Consider the following 8,449-nt stretch of genomic DNA (forward strand, 5'->3'; position numbering starts at 1 on the left):
TATTAGCTTTTACAAGCTTTTAAAAGCTTTTAGAGAATTTTGTATTTACGTTTTAAGGATTCTTATTTTGGGTTTCGAGGTTTAGTTTTATCTCCATCTTTGTACTCTTCGTTTTTGCCATTATAGTGAAATTATTTTTGCCAGTGGTTTTTTATCCTCTTCGAAAGGGTTTTTCCACATAAAACTTTTGTGTTCAATCTTTTCAATATATTTTTTTTATTTCTTCGTTACTTAATCGAGTTTATCCCCAACAAATTTCTTAATACCTCGATTTAGGGTATGGGTATCAGTTTAGTCAAACACAGCAACATAAAAGCAAAGATGTTGTTTTTTTCGTTTTTAAGATGTTGTATTATATAGTGTATTATAAATTTTTTTTGTTGGCTTTAGTGTGCGTATGCAGACAACTCCATACTAAAGGGAATCTTTTTTTTGGAGGGTAAAATTTGATTAAGCCTGAAAGGTCAATCAATTGATTAAGTGTATGTGTTATTTGATGTATTTGTAGTATGTATGATATAGTATGCATGTATGTAACTTTATTATATATGACTCATATGCAGTATGGTAAGTATGTATGATATATGATATGCATAAGATTTATGTATGAAAAAATCAGAATATATGTAAGTGTGATGTGATATGATATATATGGTATGTATGTAACACACTTATTTCTATATATATTATATTGGTTGCTGACACATTTTCTTTTGAAATATGCATGATATGTATGTCACCATATGTTGACTTCTTATTATTGATATTTTTAAAAATGTAGTGCAGTGTTTTATCATGAGTTAGGATAAATGTGTAATACATACCCATTTGGGTGGAAGTTTTGTCTCAGATCCTTGTGCAGCCTATGTGGGATGGGAAGTACTTGAATGAGATTTTGGCCCAAATTTCCCATCTTATTACACTTTATGTGAGATGGGAGTGAAAATTTGGTATAAAGCTATCAAGAACTTTATATACTGTGAACCTAGGTTAAATTTTAGTGAGGGACTGAGTGTTTGTTATGGTAATTCATCATTCATAACAATAATTAACCATATTAGAAATATAAGATGCATACATGTCTATGTTAAACACGAGGTAGATACACTTGATGTTGTTGATGATATGATGTTACTGTCTATCATTAGAAAAATGGAATTATATAGTGAGGTTGAGTTACCGATATGTAATGATGAAGTAGGGAACAATTTATCGAGTTAGGTGGGGAATCTAATGTGGGACTAGAGTTGGGTGGGAGTACTGATGTCTGTGCTAAGAGTGGGGAAGGAAATTCTGAAACTGGAGGGTCCATTAATGCAAACACTTTATTGGACAGTGAAGAGATTTTAGGGGTAGATTTTGGGGATAAAAAGGTGAGAAATATCAATACTTCGTATAAAATTTATAAAGCTAACAATAATAAGAAAACAGTGGCAGCAAATAGGGTTAACAGCGAAGGTGTGAAGGTAGGTGAAGGTAGTCGAAGGAAGAAGAAATGTAATAGGCGAGAAAAAATGATGAGTATTAGATGAAACTGGTGGGGAAACAGATTATGTTGATTGATCGTATTTGAAGTCTTATGGAATTGATTCAAAGGGTGAGATAGTCTGTAGGGGAAGCCGACATGTATTTTTTTATCTTACTAACCCAATCCCACATTTAGAGATTGGTTTGGTGTTTGATGGACTAAACACATTCAAGACTGTTTTAGCAAAGTATGCAGTAAACAAGAGGTTTGATATTGTCTATCTTAGGAATGAAAATGAGAATACTAGAGCTAAGTGTAGTGAAGATGGGCGTCCTTTTAAAATATTTGCTGCTGAAGATAATAGCGATGAGTTTTACAAGATAAAAACTTTTATAGAAACTCATGAGTGTTAAATAACTTTTAAAAATAAAAGGGCAACTTACAAATTTGTTGGGAAACATTTCTTTAAGTAAAATCAGGATGATGTAGCAAGGCTAGAAGATGGACATTAGAGGAGATCAATGGAAGGGTAAACATATCTTTTTTTTGCATTATTTGACTTTTTCTATTACCTTTTGTTTGGAATTTTGACAATTTTTAGGGTAACGATATGCATTATCGGTTTTAATTGAAGTACAAGTAAATATAGATTTTGTAATTGATCTGTTACTTTATTTATAGAAAAGAGGTGCATTTCGTGCAGAGTTGAAAGATGCATATGTAAACCAACTCCTCACCAATGTAAGACTGATGATTTTCTCAAATCACCTCTCATTTTTTCATGTTCATTATTTTAGACCAATGGTCCAAGAAAACTATACAATAATATTGTCATTGGCAACTTTAAGGAATAAAAATATGTTCGTGTTCTTCTGCAAATTTATACTCTTTCAATCTGTTTTTATTCATTCATTTGCATTGCATCACAATTACAATAAACAATTTTAGTGTGTCGTAATTATGTTTTTAAGTAATATATTTTTACCGCTTTATGTACATAAAATACATTTTATATATGAGAATCGATTGCTTTTCTTCTTTTTGAGAATATTTGGTGGCGAATATTGATGATTAAGCAAATTCAATTGTAGGCCTAGTCATTTCAAACTACATATAGATATGTTCTTACCGGATTCCTAAGCAAGATCAGAGATTTTAAATATTCATATGGGTTCGATGATACCATATTATCATCTATGCTAAGACCTTAATCTTGATGAAAACAGAGACTTGGGGATATGACTTCTTATTGACAATTGAACGGGATGTCTCGACGGTCCGAAAATAGTAATGACATAAGTATGAAGTCAGTAGTGGGGAGACTTTCTTGGAAGACTTTGTATTTCTTGTTGATATTTTTTCTTCTTCTTCCTCTTCTCTTTCTTCCGATCTCCGTTAATTATTAAGTCATGATCACATCTTAAAAGTTCGTCATCATCATCAATAAAGGCCAACATTGGTCATTCTGCTAGCATAAACTTCTTGTACTCATGAGGAAATGAAAATGTGATTGCAATGTCTTAAACTGAAAAGGAAAATACCTTGTTTTAGAGGATTTGCTTATTAATTGGGTTCGAGAACTCTTAAGAATGTCAGTGAAGGTTCGGTTTAAAGTTCGATGGTTAGGAAGGAGAATCTTTGGAATGAAATTTGTTGACATGATTGGAGATTGAGATGGTGGTTGAGCTTGAGAACCATTATATGAGAATATTTTTTCCCTTTTCTTCTCTTTTTCTCCTTTAAATGAAAATTGGAAAGTTCTTTTATTTTTAGTTATTATGACATTACATGCATGTGCATAGAGCATTGTACTTGATGTGAACATTTAGATCTTTCAATATGTGAACCTTTGAAACTTATGAAGTGTTTACCTGTTCAATCAAAGGCCTAGTTGTGAATTCTTGTTTAGAGGCCTAATTGTGAGGTTTTTTACATGAGTAATACAAAAAAAAAATTTAATTAGGAAAACATGGTATATCTTAGATTATCAACGTAAATGGTTTGTTTTCTACAATAAATTTATAGTAAATTTAGGTATCGCCAATGTGTCAAGCAAAAACAACCTTAAAAATAACCCATCATTACTCAATCATTCTAAATGAAAAAAACTGTTTTTTTAAGTGAGGTCGCCTGACACATTGGCGACACCAATTCACATTATAAAAAAAAAACTTAAAATGTTGGGTACAATTACTTTACAATTTATATTAATCAAAATTCAAATAAAGAGTACAATTAGAAATTCAAATAAAATGTACAATTGGTTCTTGTTTCACAGAAAGTGAGTAAAAAGGGACAACTGTAGACCCCTAATATTGTCTGAGCTATTCCATACAAAATTTGAATGTTTTGATTTTAATTTCGATTTTAGTCAATGATTAAAATTAATTTTGGACTTAAAAGTTATTTCCTAAAAGGTTAATTGATTTTTAAAGTATAATGTTTATTTAATTTATGAAAAACAAGAACTTTAAGTAATTTATGAAAAGTAATTGAATTTTAAGTAAAATTAAATTTTATTTTTAAATTAATTTAAGTTTTATATTGGCCCAAAAGTTCAAATTAAAACCCATTTTTTCCACACTTCAATTCCATGGTCCAAAATATAATTTTAATATTGAAGCCTATGTCCAAAGTTTAAGCCCATTTTTGAGCCCAAAAGAATTCATATTTCATTATATTCACTATTATCGTATTGCTGTCAAAAGAATCTCTCATGATTCAAGGCTAAGGTATGAGAGAATTTGAAAAATAATTAAAAAATATTTGTTAAAAAAGTGAGAGAATTCAAATATTTGTTAAAAATAATATTTTATTTAAAAAAGTGAAATTTGAATTAATTAGAAAAAAATTTAAAAAGTATTTGTTAAAAAATATGACATTATTCAAAAATATATATTAAAAAAATAAAAATAAAAATTAAAAAATTAAAATTATAAATTATAATTGGTCACATCGTGTCAGTGATATCAACGATGTGACCAGTCATTAACCTAAATATTAATTAAAAAAAAGATGAATGTTACATAAGGTGGGGTTTAGTCCCCAGGAAGGAAGAAAAGAGGAAAAAAAGTAAGTTATTTATAATTTTTATTTTATATTTTTATATTTTATAGTTATTGTAATATAATAATTAATTATATTGTATTTATGTTTTTTTTATATTATGCAAATATCAAAATGTCTTATGGAGCAAATATGGATCACACTTCATCAAGAATCAACGAAACAGTAAAATTAATTATAAATTAAATAAAAAAATCATTTTAGTTTCTCGTTTTTTTCTTGCTAAGCGCTACTTTGCTCAACATGTTTTGATTGCATGAAACTGATCTCTATTTGGTTGTTATTTTTCATTTTTAACTATTTTCTTGCATGAAATTAATCTCTACATGTTAGTTATATTTTTTTAATTTTAGTACACATTCATAAATTAATTTTTTAATATGACGACTGTAATAGCCCAAATTCGCCTAGGCCTTAAACTAAAATAAAAAAAAATAAAATAAAGTCCATTTATTTTCTAAACAGTCCGTTTACAGTGCTAAAGCCCAAATCCAAACAGTCTAAACCTACTGGACCCATTTACACCCCAAAAATAACCCAACACCTTAACCTAGGTTTACACGGGGCCCAAAAGGCCCAAAGCTGTAAAAACAGACAAGGAAACCCTAGGGTTTCCTGAGAACTCAGCGCCGCAATGAAGTTCTGGAAGCTTCGGGCACTCTAAGCGACGCGACCTTTCATCTCGCGCAGATTCAACGGCCCAATCGTTGCCACCAAGCGCGTTGTGATTTCTCGACTCTGCCATCAGACATCGCGCCACCATCGACGCGCAAATCACGCCAGAATCATTAGATCTTCTCACGCTACGATCCGGCGTTGGCTCCATCAGCGCGCAGACATTAGTGATCGAGCGAGATCCTAGCGGTCACCTGCAGGAAAAGGAAAGAAATCAAAGCAAAATTGCAGTAAATAGATTAGAACAGAGTTTGGAAAGAAATCTTTCGATTTCTTTCCAAAATAGGCAGTAGATTAAGGCTATAAAGCCTTTTCTCAAATCTGTAAAAACACTTACGATATACACACACAGAGAGAAAAAACACGACTGGTGGCGACTCCCGTTTTCGTTTTTCTTAAAGTCAATTCCCATTTTCCAAAACTCGATTTAAAAATGGTTTCGACAACGACCTTTCAGCTTAATTTTACAGTTTACTATGTTTGGTTTCATTTGTGGGGTAAAAAAAAGTTATATTTGTCTTTAACGAGTGAAATTTTTTTATTATAAAGTTTCTCGTATGTAAGATAAATTTTCGAGTTTGAATATGCCTAGTTTATATTTTATGTAAAACTCTATGTATTATTATAGATATCAATGCAATAAAAATAAGTCTTTTTTTATTTTTATATTTACCCATACCACCTATAGTTTTTTAGGACATTATTATTATTATCTACTTTTTGTAGTTATATAGTTACTTTTAGTTTTAATGCTTAACTATGATTAGGATATAATAATCACATTTGATTTCTACGTGTTATTATTAATATTTTATGACAAATCTTTATTCTATTATTAATATTTTATTACTTATTTAATTTAACTTAAATAATAAAAAAACTTAGAATGGCTACGTTTGTATGGTATAAGTGTGATGTTTTGTTTTCTCAACCTTCCAATTTTACTCTTCAATATATAATTTTATGTTTAAATTATATAGATAAATGATTATCTTTATAAAAAATTTACCATACAGGATGGGTATCGGGTTTTGAGGTCACGACTTCATTTTCCAAAGTACGATTCGGACGAGCAGATCATGCCATACTTACTGTTGGCGGGATTTGGGGACATCCCATTGATATGGAGGTTTGACCTGAGGGCGAACTTAATATCCACCTTGGTTGAGTGGTGGTGTATAGAGACCCACACCTTCACTATGCCGTACAGGGAGTGCACTATCACATTGGAAGACGTCGCTATGCAACTTGGGTTACAAGTTGACGGTGCTACGGTCACGGGTCGAAGCAAAGTGTTGGAACCTTTAGTACTATGCCACAGATTGCTTGGCAGTCCCCTAGTGATGGGGAACAGAATTTCACATGCTTGACATTGGCATGGTTGAGAGCAAATTTTAAGGAGCTATAGAGCACTGCCACTGAGCACGAGGTGATGTGTGCTGCTCGAGCCTATATTATGCAACTGATCGAGGGGTTCTTATACCGAACAACACGTCTAATAGGGTCCACTTAAAGTACTAGCCTCTATTGGAGGATTTTTCTCGTGCCGGTAGTTACAACTGGGGATCAGCAGTGTTGGCTGTATTGTACTATGAGCTTTGTCGAGCAACAAAACATGGGGTTAGTAACATGATTGGTTGTCTGGGTCTGCTGCAGTCTTAGGCTTTATACAGGATGCCGTTTCTAGTGGCTGTTAGGCACCAACCATATTCATGGCCACTTATAAATAGGTAAAAACAAAATTATACTTAACATTTAACGACTCATAAGTGTGAATAATATTTTCCAAAGTTTAACTGTTAACATGTTTGTTTCAATTTCAGATGGGCCACGTCTCCGGGAATTGGTGCGAGCCAAACAGTAATCATTTACCGCCAAATGACAGAGGCATACACAGGAGAGAAGGTAATATATATTAATATGGTTTAAGTAACGTTGATTTAACTTATTTACTTGCAGTATGTGATGTGAATTGACTCATTATGTTATATTGTGTAGTTCTTGTGGATGTCATATTCTGCACTGAACATTGCAACCCTTATTCCTCATTGGGTTCACTCTGAAGCCCATATGTGGTGGATTAACACGCCGGTGCTCAACTTCTCAACCGTTAAGTGGTACAAAAGTGATCAAGCTTTGCGACAATTTGAGTGTAGAAAATTTGTTCCGGTCAAGCTGTAACACCCCTAACCCACATCCTTCACCGAAATAAGGTTACGGATGTTACCGGAGTTTACAAAAAAATTACAGATAATTCCACTATTTACTTATGTTCATATCAAAGTTGTCCACTTGAGTCATAGTCACTAAATTATTTATATCTAGAGATACAGAATTCTAAATTAAGATCCGCTTAATGTTTTTAAAACTAGACTCAAATATCTTTCTACCATAAAAATTTCAGAATTTATAATTTAGCCAATAAGCACAGTAAAATCTTCAAATTTATCCCTATTCTGCTGTTTGACAGCTTTGACCTTTCTTCACTAAAAAATAATTATATCTTAGTACGAGATTTGGATGATGTTTCCATTTGTTTCTATTGAAAATAGACTCATTAAGAATTTAAACATATAAATTTAAACCTCTAATTATTTTTTTTAAATTTTGATGATTTTCTAAAATCAGAACAGGGGAACCCGAAATCATTCTAACATTGTCTCACAAAATTTATTATATCTCATAATTTACAATTCCGTTGCTTACACCGTTTCTTCTATGAAAAACTAGACTTAATAAAATTTAATTTAATGTTTTATTAAACCTTTAATTCAGTTTTCACAATTTTTGGTGATTTTTCAAATTTGAACCATTGCTGCTATCCAGAAACTATTTAATGCCAATTTTACTCTTTCATGATTCTTTATATCAACTTTCATTTAGACATACAAAATCATTATATTTTTAGGCACCTCTTATGCATATTCAACTGCTATTTTATCTTTCATCATTCAATCATGATAAACCATAAAAGTAACACATTTTAATCCCATGCTTAGCATGTTTTTGGATGATTTATTATTTAATTTAGTGAATTTGATGCTTCTAATCCTTAGATTTCATGTTTTATACTTAGGAGAGCATAGGGGAACAAAAGGAGCAGAAAACGGGTCAAAAACGGACAAAACTAGCTGAGTTAAAGATCCACACAGCCAAGACCATTTCCACACGGGCTGAGCACACGTTCATGTGAGCAACAGAGTCTGGCCACACGCCTATGTGGTAGCCCATGTCGATATC

The sequence above is a fragment of the Gossypium hirsutum genome, chromosome A11, assembly GCF_007990345.1.
Source record: "Gossypium hirsutum isolate 1008001.06 chromosome A11, Gossypium_hirsutum_v2.1, whole genome shotgun sequence".
In the NCBI taxonomy this organism is placed as follows: domain Eukaryota; kingdom Viridiplantae; phylum Streptophyta; class Magnoliopsida; order Malvales; family Malvaceae; genus Gossypium; species Gossypium hirsutum.